This window comes from Sinocyclocheilus grahami, unplaced genomic scaffold, assembly GCF_001515645.1.
Source record: "Sinocyclocheilus grahami isolate Dianchi unplaced genomic scaffold, SAMN03320097.WGS_v1.1 scaffold386.1, whole genome shotgun sequence".
NCBI classification, from domain to species: Eukaryota; Metazoa; Chordata; class Actinopteri; order Cypriniformes; family Cyprinidae; genus Sinocyclocheilus; species Sinocyclocheilus grahami.
This window is the reverse complement of record NW_015505565.1, coordinates 616,763-632,366: the sequence shown is the minus strand read 5'-3', so window position 1 is coordinate 632,366 and position 15,604 is coordinate 616,763. Positions and strand designations below refer to the sequence as shown.

General features: G+C 39.2%; 1 protein-coding gene across 6 annotated transcripts in view; it reads right to left on the bottom strand.

Moving 5' to 3' along the window:
- The window catches only part of LOC107550052 (protein phosphatase 1B-like), a 45,163-nt gene extending 29,955 nt beyond the window's left edge, over positions 1–15,208 (bottom strand). For 4 of the 6 annotated variants that reach the window (XM_016231277.1, XM_016231278.1, XM_016231272.1 and 1 more), the window contains exon 1: positions 14,819–15,208. The gene's annotated coding sequence lies outside the window, so the exon portion shown is untranslated. Of the gene's footprint in view, positions 1–14,269; positions 14,396–14,818 lie in introns of all 6 variants that reach the window. The other 2 variants (XM_016231275.1, XM_016231276.1) reach the window with 2 other exon arrangements.
- Between the last annotated feature and the right edge of the window lie 396 nt (positions 15,209–15,604).

Below are 15,604 nucleotides of genomic sequence, written 5' to 3'. Positions count from 1 at the left end.
TTTATTGTCATTTATTTATAACTAAATACTTTTATTCACATAACAAAAATGGCCTCCTATGCCCTTCATAGCTTGCATTCTTGCTGGCATTGTTTAAGTACTTTTTGACTGTAATTGGGTATCTGAAAAAAAAAACACTATAAAGCTCTCTGCCTTTCTTTCATAGATAACAGCAATAATTATATATTATAGCATCAGAAACAGCCTACTACTGTTACTAAAGAGCTTATGCATATTGGAGGACTAACCCATTCAGAAAGCTAAAAAATTATTTTGGTAATCACCAGTACTGTTAGTTTAGAGCAGCAGTGGCACAAACCATAATTTGTTAAAAACCTTACATAAATTTGTTTTAATACATTTGTTAAGCATTGTATATAGTGAATATAGTTTAAATCTCTGCATTAAAAATTAAAATAATAATAAAGATGATAAAGATGAATAAAATCACAAACTCAGTGGTAACCAATAGGTAAGAGTAATGTTCTGCAGGAACACACGTTCACTCATATGGACGTCTGCAAAAATAAATGTACTTATCACCTCAGTGATAAAACTCATGGATTCCGAATAGGGCTTAGTATCATTTCTTTATCCTGTTAAAGGCGGTTTTGAAGCGTCTGATATTTATATTCAAACAATTACACGCTGTTATTCCCTTACAGTTCCTACTCTCATAAAATATGCGCAATGCATGTTGACCTTTAAACCTCGATTTAACTTTCAACAACAGATATTTCAGCACAATGAATGTTTTTGCGCCGGCGCTCATTCAGTAAAGATTCAAATTTAACACAGACTGTCAGGATGGACCTTTATACAAAAATGGAAATGCTCGCGTGATTGTGTGACATTTATACATAAGGATATGACTGTAAACTAAAAGTTTTTGCGCCGAGGACGCACACGCATCTGTTAAAGCGCCTGACAGGGCAAGCCATTACGCTAATGCATTAGCTTAAAGGGATAGTTCACCCAAAAATGAAAATTTGATGTTTATCTGCTTACCCCCAGGGCATCCAAGATGTAGGTGACTTTGTTTCTTCAGTAGAACACATTTGATGATTTTTAACTCCAACCATTGCAGTCGTATAATGCATGGCAATGGTAACAAAATCTATGAGAGTAAAAAAAACATGCACAGACAAATCCAAATTAAACCCTGCGCCTCGTGACGACACGACACGATTGGTTTGTGACAGAAACCGAACAGTATTTATATATTTTTTTTACCTCTAATACACCCCTATGTCCAACTGTCTTTGGGCACGTGCATGGCATCCGGTGCGTGAGGCGTGTACGCGCTCTGGCGTAGTTTACATTAATGGGTGTGTTGATATCCAGCCGAAGAGCAATCAACCATAACTTCAGGCGAGCAGGCTCAGAAGTTGGAATACGTGGAAAGTCACCACTCCCGAATGAGTTCTCGCAAGAGAACGTAATCTTTTAGTTTTAAGTCGGTTTGAACAATACGGATAAGTGCAAGTAAGTACCATTTTGATTAGCTGTCGTACCTACAATGTTTGTGCACTGTGTAAACAATGAGTGAAGTATACGCGCGCGAGAGATCACTTGCGTAAACTACGCCAGAGTGCGTACACACCTCATGCACTGGATGCCGTGCGCGCACACAAAGCAGTTGGACATAGTGGTGTATTAGAGGTAAAATATAATATAAATACTGTTCGGTTTCTGGCACAAACCGATCGTTTCGTGTCTTAGGACATCAATGTGTCGGCACGAGCCGCAGGGTTTAATTTGGATTTGTCTGTGCATGTTTTTTTTTTACTCTCATAGCTTTTGCCATGCATTATACGACTGATAGACCACAACGGTTAAAGTTAAAAATCATTATATGTGATACTGAAGAAACAAAGTAACCTACATCTTGGATACCCTGGGGGTAAGCAGATAAACATAAAATTTAAATTTTTGGGTGAACTATCCCTTTTAAGCTTAAAATAAAGAATTCTCATGTTTTGGGTAGCTTGGATCCCGTAACTCTCCCGCAGCATCTCATTCCCTTTCCTCCACTATTTAGGATGCATTTTGTCCATAGAAATAAGTAATTCAGTGCTGTAATTTGACACTACCGGCTGTAGTTGGACAAGTATGTAAACTCCGTTGGACGTGCACTGTGGGCAGACCCGATTAATCGATAATGAGAATAGTTGTCGATGATTTTCATAATCGATAATAATCGATTTTATCGATTAGTTGTTGCAGCCCTACTCCTGTGGTTAAAGTGCTACAGAGCACCCAGATCATACCGCTTCAGGGCACTCCCTTAGCGAAAGGAAGATGTGTTGCATCACCAAGGCACCAAAACAAAAGAAGAGCAACAAGGCCCTGTATGGAGAGAGCTATATCTGTCCAGCTAGCCTCAGCTGAGTAAACACAGAGTTTGGAGAATGACAACCAACCCCTCTTCTATCACTCACACCATATGTGGCCTCTGCTCTTCTGGAGGCAGGATGAAAGATGTGATGGCGGGTTCCTCTCCCCATGCACACATGTAAAGCGCAGAAGAGCTCTCACATCTACTGTACGAATTATCCACCCCCTCACAGACGCACTGTAACTCCCACACTACCCTATCACAGTTGGAACCACAAGCTCACGCCATCTTTCCCCTCGAAACTGTTGCCACTGGCCAGTCATTCGTATCAAAACCACACGGCGAAACCTGAAGCACAGGCCTGTACTGCAAAAACGGAGCCAAAATACATTGTATCAGTGTAAGAGGGAAGTTGATTTTGGCAGGCTTAAACAACCACTGAGGGTGTGAGCTGACAGTCTGCTCGCTAAAAGGTCTAAAAGATCTGTGAGAGGAGAATGAGAGACAACCGAGGGCAAAAAAGAAAGGAAAGTTCCAAATTAATGACATTTCGCTAACAAACTATTTCGTACAAAGCACAGCACAACTAGAGACCAAGCAAAACCTGTTTTTATTTGAAATCTTCTCTTAGACTCAAGAGCAGAGCATCATCTTCTGGGAATCGTTGATCTCCGCAGGAGCAGCAGTTGTGATCACAGCATGTGAACTAAAAAGTATCCAGAGGTACAGCAAATATGCAATACTGCATCCTGCTGATGTTACAAGGCAACATGTATTCTAGTAGGGGTTGGAGACATTTGAGCTCAATGCAAAGTTCAATGCAATCTGTGTGCCTGTGACTCAAAAAAAACATTCAAGTCGTGATATTTCTTTGTCCCAAAATGACAATACTCAAAGCAGAAGTTGACTTTTTCTTTTGTAATTGCACATTCGCTACATGTGCTTTTCATTTTTATTGTTTTTACGGACCTCAGTACTGTTGGTCTCACGTAGAAAGATTTCTGACTATTGGCATAAGCCAAGCTCACATTCACTCCTAGAAATTGCGCAGAAGTCAATCAGATTTGTAGCGGTGAGTGCTTGCAATTTTTGTGTGCAATATGCATCAGACGATTTGTAGGCGTGATGCCTGAGGGTTAGACTACAGTAAGATCAGAAACAGAAACTTAGCAGCAGTGCAATAGATTAAACAATACATTGCTTCTTTAAAACTGCTTTCCTTCACTAAAATGGCTTTGATATTGGCCACAAACTGGTGAGCCAAAGCAATTTGGTGCAGTGGCAGCGCAGAGTGAAGTGCCTTTTGGTATACAAACTGATTTTGTGATGTGAACAAATACTGCTGATAAGTCCTCTAAGAAGTTTAAGTTCAAAACACAACAACCCCAAATTCCCTCAAAACTCTGCACCTTGTGAATCTTTCAAACACACTTGTAGCGGAGGCTTGTTTCAGTCTCGCCACAATGATGGTGCTTAGGCACGCAAAGGAGAAGTTCTTATGTGAACCAAATGTTTTGCTGGGGGAAAAAAAAAAAGACTGTGAACAGAAAAGTAAGAAAACTTTGTGCTGTTAGAAAGAAGAGAAACTTTGTTGCCCGACAGATGAGACTATTTAAGATCCTCATAAAGAAGTCAGTAAGACGCCATTGCAAAGACATCCAAAACCAGTGGTGCGTCCCTTCTGTTAGAGCACAGATGACCTGCTACTTGCTTCATATTTCAACATAAGTGTAAAGACAATACTTCATCATAATATTCACATTATGAATATTACTACGGTCAAGGAACATTGACATTTTTACACACAAAATATGCTATACAGAGACTTGAGTGTACATTTTCTTGTGATAAGGCCAATTTTACACAGACAACTTAAACTAATTAAAGGGATCATATGACGTTGCTAAAAAGAACATTATTTTGTGTATTTGGTGTAATGAAGTGTTTATGCGGTTTAAGGTTCAAAAAACATTTTTTCCACATACTGTACATTATTGTTTCTCCTCTATGCCCCGCCTTTCTGAAACGCGTAGATTTTTACAAAGCTCACACGTCTGAAAAGCGAGGTGCGCTCGGATTGGCCAGCTATCCAGTGTGTTGTGATTGGCAGAATACCTCAAGCGTGTGACGGAAATGTTACGCCCCTTACCATATTGTGATGCCATGTCCCAGTCGGAGCGACGAGACAAAAACATTAAAACCCATTATAAACGAGGCATTTGTTGCATCCATTGGGGACATAATTACAGATTATAATGACTAATATGGTCTTTTTACGCGTTGCATCGCACCGCGTAAACATAAAATCATGTCTGCATTTGTGATCGGAGAAATGACAAGCGCTACTCTACACTGCTCAAAACTCGCGTTTGAATCATCAGTGGCAAATTCTTTGCATATAAAAAAAACGTACTTACAGTCTGTGAGTCAGAACAGCCGGCTTTGTAGTCTACTCTACCAGGATCAGTAAACAGTAGAGCCCGACCGATATATCGTTTTGCCAATATTATCGGCCGATATGAGCCTGTCGCCGATATATCGATATCGGCAGATATGCCACCGATATTAACTTTTTTTACAGAACATAACGCAGATAAAATGCTTGAAATTGTGTAATTACTTAGCGCTCCATTGTTTGCTACTGGCGACCTGGATGAAACGCTTTAAAGCTCAAGTCTTGAAGTTGAAATTTTGAACGGCCACATCTCCGTAACGGCATGGCAAATCCGCACCAAATTCGGGGGATCCCTTCAGCTCGAGGAACCCACTCGAACGCAAATCAAGAGTACCTCCAGAGGCCCACTTTCGAATGAGACCACCCCCACGTCGATAGCCCCCGGGGTTTGCCTCTCCACTCAAGCCTGCTGTTACAGCACTAAACAAAAATATCCATTTATATACAACCTACTTAAGACAAAGTAGAACTGCTACTTTCAATAAATGTATTATCAACTGGGATATCCACTGTATAAGTGCATAAGAAATTATTATTGATTTCAAATATGGTTAGGCTACTTAACATCCATTAGTGAATTCACAATCATTGCATATCAAAGACAAGGTGGCTGAATGTGCTTTTTGCTTTTACTGATCTAACCATAAAGCCAACTCAGAAATATTCCACAATCTCAGGCTATCAAAACACAGCTGGCAGATTCCATTAAGATGCAAAGCAATAGACCTACTAGCCATGTAAAATATAACCAGCAAAAATTACGTTTTTACCCTGTAACATAAGGATACAGAGACAAATACTTGTGTTGTATTTAAAACGAAGTTAAAGGTGCAGTCGGAGATCTTGGAAAATGTTAACTTTAGCCTGATAGCACTGAACGCGAACATCCCACCCTCCCTGCAATCGCCATCCAAAGCTACGCCCCCTGAACGCATATACGCTCACTCACAGACCAGAATACCAGAGACAACGTTACTACAATAGGCTACATCAGCGGTTCCCAATTCCAGCCCATATTCTGAAGTTAATTAACTTCAACGGATTTCCCCTGCTCAGGGAGTAGGGAGCAATGAACATGGTGTTATCATATAGACCAGAACACAGTTCATGCACGTAGCTCTCTTCTAACGAGCTGGTTATCTGAATCTAACTGTGTTAACTAATGGTGCTTTTTCACTGAATGGTACGGCTCGGTACGGTTCACTTTTGGTGGGGTTTTCCACTGGGTACAGTACCTGGTACTTATTTTAGTACCACTTCGGTTGGGGTTCCAAGTGAACTGTATTTCATGCACGTAGCTCTCTTCTAACGAGCTGGTTATCTGAATCTAACTGTGTTAACTAATGGTGCTTTTTCACTGAATGGTACGGCTCGGTACGGTTCACTTTTGGTGGGGTTTTCCACTGGGTACAGTACCTGGTACTTATTTTAGTACCACTTCGGTTGGGGTTCCAAGTGAACTGTATTGTTACCAAAACGTGACGTGTAAACTCTGCTGATCACGGATTGGCCGGAGAGAATCGTCACTACCTGCGTCACTGAACTTGCGACACAAACACAAAAGAACCGCTAGATTTAAATCAGCACAGCCAGCGAAGGATCGAACGCAACGGTTGTGAACGAGCGCACCTTTTGTTTAACAACCAAAAAGTTTTGTTGTCTGTTGCGGAAGTACAGACGTTCCTCTCGTTGATAGCAGAGGAGCGGATCCAGCGAGAGCTTGATGGGGCGATGCGGAATGAAAAAGGTGTTTTTTTTTGTTTTTTTTTAAGGAGTCGTGGTAGTAGAGGCGGCGCAACTATAACGACATGTGAATAATCCCGCCCACTCTAAAGCGGTACTGAACTGCAGTGGAAACGCAAACCGTGCCGAGCCAAACTGTGCCGAGAGTCTTACATAACATGCAGAATTGATGCGCTACATGTAAACGATATATACTTTGTTGTATTATCCTGTCAAAATAACGGAGTTCCTTTGGAATTCTTCAGCTTTTAAGAACTGCCGGGTTTTCCTGTAGTAGGCGGAACTAATGCGCAAACGACAATCTCATTGGCTGGTGCTCACCTAGTATCGTCCCTGTTTTGATTTCAGCGAATCAGTTCGAGCAAACGCACACAACCTGATTAATATTCATGAATCCAGTAGCTCATTAATCCTTAGTGCGTTTTAATATTGTTATTAGTAGAATTCGTATAATAATAATAATATCTTATCAGTATTATTGTTCGTTTTATTTTTACAGGAACACTGAATGACCAAAAAAAAGCACCAGCACCAGTCCTAAGTTCATGGTTACCAAGTTTTAATTCTAATTACTAAACTTCTATAATTATTAAATCATACTTGATTATCATATTATAATACTTGACTGACTGATATTAAGAGTTTACTTTCAGATATTTAAAAGCTGTACCATTTTACAAACATTATATATATTTGTAAAATGGCATAACTTTATTTTTATATATAGTATAGTATTTCAGTCTGGCGAGTAAACAAAAAAATATACTAGCCAATGGCGATTCAATTGCCAAGGTGTCCGTAGAGGGTTGTTAATGCTTGCTATCGGGATGTGAAGAGATTTTCAACCAACATAAAAAATTTTCTGAAGACAATTGCACCTTTAAGACCAATGATTAGCCAAAATCAGGCAAAAGCTAAAGATTACAAATCTACACCACCATTAAAAAAAAATGTCAGGGATGGTAAGTTTTGTAAATGTTTTTGAAAGACGTCTTTCATGCGAACCATTTATTTGATTAAAAATCCAGAAATATTACTATAATTTAAACTATTTTAAAATGTTATTTATTCCTGTGAAGGCAAAGCTGAATTTTCAGCATTCATTTCACCAGTTTTCAGTGTCACATGATCATTCACAAATCATTCTAATATGCTGATTTGGTGCTAAAGAAATATTTCTTCCTATTGGCCTCTGATTGGCCAGCTGTCCAGTGCGTTGTGATTGGTCGACTATCTCAAGCGTATGAAAAAAATGTAACAGCCCCTAATCCACGTTCACACCAAGAACGATAACTATAAAGATATTAGCGTTCACACCAGTAGACGATATCGTCTGTTTATTCTAGGGGTGCTCCGATCAGGATTTTTGAGGCCGATCACAGAAAGCAGTATCTGCCGATACGATCACCGATACCAATCTTTTCAAAGCCTTATTTTTATCATGTAGAATTATTTATGGTAATACTTCAAATCAGGATTTTTAGACATTTATTCAGGGCCTGTATTTCATTTTTGAAAATGGGGGGAATTGCCATCTTAAAGGTAACTCTTGTGAGAGGGGATTCTTTTTTATTTGAGTAGAGGGGAGCATTTTTTAGACATTTTTCAAAAATATATATTTATCTCACCTAAATGTTTGATTAGGCTATGTAGTGCATTTTTGTTTTACACTCGTGCAATTGTAGCACAATAGCTTACAGCACAACACAGTTGCTCAAGCAAGTGGCAAAACATTTAAACTACTTTTCTTACATTATCACAAAAATTCTAAATTAAAACTTACCACTGACAGAAACACTCAGCTCTACTGCCTTTTCTTTTGCATTTAAATCTTTATTACAAGCTATCCTGCGGTTCATAAAGAACTTTGTTTTATTCTATTATTGACTTGTTTATCTAAAAGTGCTCTTTTCCTTTAAAACTAGCCAACAAGCCATATGTGTTGACTGTGATACTCAGTAGACTAATATGCGTTTATGGAGTAATTACAACATTTTCGATTTCATATTTACCACAAACAATGCGCTGTCACTTAAATTCAGTGCATGCAGCAAACTCAGTGTGGAAACAATTTCTGCACTGCTGCAGACACACCACTCCTGGAACGCACTGCCGGACTGCAACCGTGTGCAGTGTGTACACTTTAAAATCTGTTAACATGAGCCCGGAAAATTATGCACTGCAAACAGAGTATGTGTGAACCTGGCGTTATGTGCGCTTCGAGTGTGCATGAGCGCATGTCCTCCAGGAGAGCGCGCAAGCGCTGAATGGTTTAAACACTGGCAAGAATTAAAAAGAATTGCAATTTATAAACTTTAGTGACGATTTAACACTGCCTCAATTTTGCAAGTGACAATTCCTGCTGCATGCAGCTCGCTTATAGTCAGATGCGATGTGTAGTGATTTGAAGTAGAGACCTGCACTCCCGCAGGAGTACCGCGGGACCCAACGCAACAGGGTGCGGCGCGGGACAACTCTTGAGTGTGCGGGATGCGGGAGGATAAAATGATCCGTGGGACTCCAGCAAAATAGAAATGATCTAAATATAAAGTGTCTAAAACATATAAATTGTTATTTATCTGTCGTACAAAAGCAAAAAGAACAACGAATATTAACATTAAAATGATTGAAATGCGCAAGCTAGTCATAGTTTCTATTTATAACACGTGTTTAAAGGGTAGCGCAATGTAGCCAATCACAGACTCAGCTGTTTTTTTTTTCTAGAACGCAATGGCCAATCAGAGGTTATTAAGTTATAATCTACTCACCACAGTGCTGAAATTGCGTGCTCACGAATCCTCTCATTTTAACACATGAAGTGTAGACTAGGGCTGTGCGATTTGGGGGAAATATCAAATTGCGATTTTTTTTTTACATATTGCGATTGCGATTTGATTTGCGATTTTAAATTTGCAAAGTCAAGCTTCAGCTCAATATTGCCAATAATGTGCAGCACAGTATGGGTGTCATTACCCTGCCCTACCCTGTCAATTCCCATTATAACCCTGAAATCCATTACATTTTTTATTGTGTTTTGGGAGGGGTTCTATTGTTTTTTTTTTTCAGCAGGCAAGATTATAATGGTATAACTACTTTTACAGAATTAACTTAATTACTGAATTTCACAGAAAATATTTGTTTATTTTTTATAAATAAAGAACTATTTCTTAAGTCAATTATTTAAATATTACATGTGTTACATAGGCTGATTTATTCATTTTAAGTATTTGGGATTTTAAGAGCAAGTGGAAAATGTGCTGAATGTTTCATTTCATCTAAGTGAAATTAGCAAGCAGTTAGACTGAATTTACATTCGTTTTAAACGCAGAGCCAGGCGCGAGTCGACACAGGTTGCGCGCGTGCGTCAAGCCTCATCCATACTGCCAGATGCGCTCATGAAGACTTGCAGTGCAGAGCCGTGCGGCAAGCGTGAACGGCTCGTCCGTGACGTGGGATTCCCGCCGCGTGGGGCAGAGAAGAGCGAGTATGAGAAGCATTCACAGACACAGGCTGTGTGTGCGCTCTTCTGAATTGGGAATGCAACATGCATCAAACTTATTTCAAATTAATCTGTTGGGGAGATAAAATGTGTAAGATAACGTTCACGTACTAACAAAAACATCTAAGAATGTATCTTTTATTCTCCAGTACTGAAAACAGAACCGATACGGGAGCTTTTGATATGCACTGTGACGCAGCTCTTGGAAATTACCTTTTTTATTCATTGTCCGTCATTTCAAAGCTTAAGTTGCAAATATTTTATCAGGAGTGTTTATGCTCGGATGTAGTGGAACTTAGGAGATGTTACAGATCCATTTCATGTAAATTTCTTCGATGTACTGAAAAAGTCTATAAAGATTACTTTTATGCGGGCTTTTGCGGGCGGGAGCGGGACAAAACATGAATGTCGTGGGCGGGAGCAGATAAGATATATTTCTGCGGGAGCGGGCGGGCGCGGGACAGAATCTTGCGGGAGCGGGACTGAAAAATCCGTCCCGCACAGGTCTCTAATTTGAAGCCATTTGCGCATTTTGAGAGAGAGAGCGGTGATTCACTTACTCTGTGAAATTATGTCTCACAGAAAGTTTTTAAATTACTTTAGAAGTTATTTAATGAAGAAATATGAATTGTACCTCACCTTCAGCATTATAATTATTTCACCCGTGCCGGACAGAGACGGAGCCACTGTAGGTCATGTCAAACCTCTCACGGCAGGTGCATCATCAGCTTGAGATCGGTTTATGAGATCAGCCTTTTTAGAGACCACTGATCAAACATCCCAAAGCAATTATCGGCTGATAGTGATCGGTAGTTGATCAATCGGAGCACCCCTAGTTTATTCCAAGCGCATGCTCGTCTGCCGCTTTAAATTCTCCAGCTCATTACAGCAGGATGGATTCTGATTGGGTGTCAATGTTTGTATCATTCATCAGCTGGAAAAAATTGTTCTGAAAGTGATTCCAACGATATAATTTCTCTGTGCCTTTATTGTTAAAGCTGTGGTGTGAACTCTGCTATTCTTTAATATTGAGAATTTTTTTAATTATATCTTTATCTTTATAGTTATCCTTGGTGTGAACGGGCCTTTAACATATTTGAAAACACAAAGCGTCACCATGGCATGGCTGTGGCGGCAAAAATACTAAAGTGTAAATAAAAGTTATGCCTTCTTTCTTTGCGTAAACATTTGTGCTGCTATGCAAATCTTCCAACACAGTGATGTAGATTTGTGGGGGTGTATTTTAATGAGGCATTTTAGGAAGGCGTGGACGAGTCTTTAACTTTTATAAAGAACATCTCTTTGGGCTTGAGACTTTAGTCTTTGGAACTTTACAGATCTTATGTATTGCCAAACAGCTTGTAACACGCCAAAGATAAAGAAACTTGAAATCGCATCATATGACCCCTTTAATATTTTTGTGGAAACTGTGATACTTCTTTTCCAGGATTGTGTGATATATATTATAGAAAGATCAAAAGAACAGCATCTTTTGTATTACTATAAAAGTCTTTACTGTTAGTTTTGATCAACTAACTTAAAAAAAAAAAAAGACTTTTAAATGGTAGTGCACGTTGCATGCATTTTTTAAGCCAGGCCTAACTAAAGCTTTACGTCTGACGTTCAGAACAAACACAAGCGCACACGCCCTCTCATACACCCACACACAGGGAAGTGGTCAGGAAAGAGTTAATCCTGAGTCATTCTGAACACCACCCTGCCAAACCCATAAAACATACAAATACTCTCAGAGTATTGGAAACATCTTCCATGTATTCACACTGTCGTGGTCCTCACGCACCACCTATTTGGGCCTCTTGACATTAATCCCTTGACATTAGCCTGTGAGCTGGAGAGCTGGTTCAGCGGTGACAGCATGATGACAGCGAGAAGAGGGTGAACCACAGGACCTGATTGTGATCCATACGCATAGGCCTATTTAGAGCATGCCAAGAAAATTAAGAGCGCTACCGGTGTCATTATGATGATGCATATTTAAACACCATTTTAAATGATAATCTACATAATAGGCTCAATCCAACTAGGGCTGCACGATATTGGAAAAAACTTGCATTGCGATATTTTATATTTCTGCGATGTATATTGCAATATGAAAAAAAAATATCAATGATTGGGGTGATTTTGTAGGTGATTAAATCAGCATAGAAAAATAAATAAGTTACAAACAGATAAATTTAATAGAACATAGACCTAAATTAAATAAACCGTGCTTTATATTTTTCCGGTAAGTCCAACAGTATTCAGGTATACTGGTTGTATAATGAAATGTAAAATAACACTGCATAGTCTTCACTATAAATTAAATTAATAAATCTGTGTTTAAGCTACAAAAGTGATTTTTTTCTCTGTGTTTTGCTGATTGATTAACATTCATGACAAAGCCTTAGGAACATTAAACTGCTGTGAACCAATATACTGTTACACATTCATTTTCTTTCCCAGTTGTTTACCTTCACCTAAGACATAAGCAACCGTGTTTACAAGGATACTTGCAGAGACATGCATTTTGACAGTTTCATGCGTATGTGAACGGAATTCAGTGTTCTCGTGCATCTGCACGTGGCTCTCACCGTGTCTACACTGGACGCGAGGGGCACAGAGCGACACAACAAAATACAATACAACCCATTATAATCAGCGTTCTCTACGCTGGATGCAGCATGACAAATCCCCGAGAGTAAATCCCTCATTCTTTTTATGACGTACTGACACAAAGTTCAAAGGATTTGCAATGGTCACTTTGTCGCATCCAGTGTAGACAGCATGGGGCGGCGCAACGCGACAGGTGTTGCGAAAACAATCAGCATAAATATAACGATCAGTATACTAAACATCGCATATCCTGCGATGTGACAATCGCGGAAGCGCACATCACGATATCGATGCATCGTGCAGCCCTAAATCCAACCATCATGAGGACAACACCTAAAAGGTGTATACAACAATTCTTAGCTGTTAAACATCCTTTTCTAACACTTTTGTCTTCTGTCATGTAATGACACCAACCAAAATGAATTCAAGCCACTTAAAGCGATAGTTCCTACAAAAATTATAATTATGTCACCATTTACTCACCCTCATGACGTTTCAAACTCGTATGACTTAGTTTGTGTTTACAGAAAACAAAAAGACAATATTTTAAAGAACTGTTTTTGCCCACATAATGAAAGTCAATGGGGTGCAAAATGACACCAGACTCCTTTGACTTATCGCATGGACAGTTCTTCAAAATCTTACAAGTCATACAGGTTTGTAATGATATAAAAGGCAAGTAAATTAAAGAATTTTCATTTTCATTTTCACTAACATCCACAAGTGTGTGGCCTCAGTGCCCAAATATTTTCCCACAGTGCTCGCCATTACAAGAGATCTGCATGGCAGTCTTGTGCTTCGGATTCTGCCAATACATCTGTGCCTGTCACAGATCTGGACAGACTTTAAGGAAGCCACTGAGCAAACAAAGGGGTCCCCTCATCTGCTTTTATTACACTGTCAATCCTCCAACCTCCCCACTCGTGCAAATACATCTTTTATCAATCAGCATCAGATGAACAACTGCAAACTCAGCACGCTCTCTGAATGGCAGGCTGGGTCAAAGTTTCACACAGTGTTCAATCGTGATAAAGAAAAGAGCGTTCACTGCTGTCGTCATTTGATCATGTCTACAGTCGTACCGATCGGGTTAACAAATGATGACCAATGCCCTTTATCTACGGTTACTATCAGACCTCTAATCTCTCTGCAGATGAACTCAGTGTCAAAGTTTGAGGTACTCGAACATAAAAATGTTCACAGTCACTTTTGATCAATTTAATGCATCCTTGTTGAATAAAATCATTTTTTAAGAATAATAAATCTGACCACAAACTTTTAAATCGACGTGTATCTGAGAACACAATCTGAAATGTTATGACTACATATTATAACTAACATCTAGTCAAATTCAGTCTAAAGAAAAGCTGTCCTAGACAAGATATGAAACATGACTTGCAAAAGAGAGCACTAAACTATACATTTTAAAGTATGTATCCATATACTTAAACATGAGAAAGATTTGCTGCATTATTTATTAAGTGAAGTAAGATTTTGAACTTTCACAAACTGTACAAGAGATACAGTTATGAGTACAGAGTAATGGAAGAGCATAAGAGGTTAAAGCAAAAATTAGCTGTGCAAAATATAAATCAATAATTTAAATTAGAATTAAACTTACAAGAGCTCAACTGATCGACAATTTCAGCATGAATCTCAGGCCGTCCTTATAAACACCCAGTAACGTCAAGGCAAAAGTAACCAACTGTGGTAAGCATGAAACCAAGGCTAAATGTAAGACAGCACACTGTAGGTTAAAAGGACAAATGAAGCGTTACATGCGAGTGAGAAAAGCTTCAAACATGTCAGAGAAACAGAAGTAGAGCTGACAGGAGCCGAGGTGATTACATAATAAACTGAATTCTTACTAACAGTGAGGACGAGCCGATGGGATTATTTCTGACGCGCGCTTGTTTGTCTATCGCTGCTACCGGACAAACAAACGCAATAAAACTCGGAACCTACACACAATAACAACAACAGTGTTTCTTTGTCGTATCCAAACGGAAAGTGGGCGGTAATGTCAGTCTAATATCGTTATAGCCGCGCTTGTGTGTCAGCTCGCTCGTTACACAACAAGCCTCATACTTAGCAATGAAATCACGCGCTGGTTAGCTTAGCATGAGCTCTCGTCGAGCAAACCCGAGGCCCCACACATCCCCATACTTACATTTCCAGATATACTGCGGATGTCAGCGCTCGTTCCCACTTCGGTCTCTCGGTTGCGGGTATTTTCGGAGTCGATAAGCTTGTCGCTTCTTTTAAAAACAAACAATCAAGGTGACTTCACGTGAGAAGCGATCATTCCGTTTACGGTGATTCTCTGCTTTGATAGCGTGAATTTTTGCGCATGTTTGACGCCAACGCAGATGTCCCTGAACAAATCTGTCGACTTATTGACTAAATCTGTCTAAGTTTCGTATCAGTATGGGATCATGGTGTGGGATAAATCATTACATAGATCCGAATAATCAGCTTCTGTAGGGAGGCCAAGATATCCTTCGGTTCAGAGTCTTGTGCGTCTTGATGGAGGGGAGGGATACTTTCTTCAAGTGGCTCGATGATTGGCCAAAACTCTACTAGGCGTGTTTGCTAATTGGATTATTTTGCTGACAGCTAAGACTACAGATGGCCAATCCCACGATTTGATTGGCTTTCGTTTTGTCATTTTACCGACAAGACGCTTGAACAGTAGTTTACATTAAACACAGACCTCCTGCTTTTAAAGGATGTAATGTTTGGCTTCTTTAATATACAAAAAGATCAAATGAATGAATATTTTATTATTAACCTATTATTACTTCTTGCAAAATTTCATATTCACCGCAGTAAATTCACTCATCAAAATCCTTTAAATATTGTTTATAAAAAAGAGGTTCAACAGTATATCCAAACTATTTCATCTTCCAAGAATCGCAAGGCTTTTAAAACGGTTAATTTATTTAATCTTTTTAAT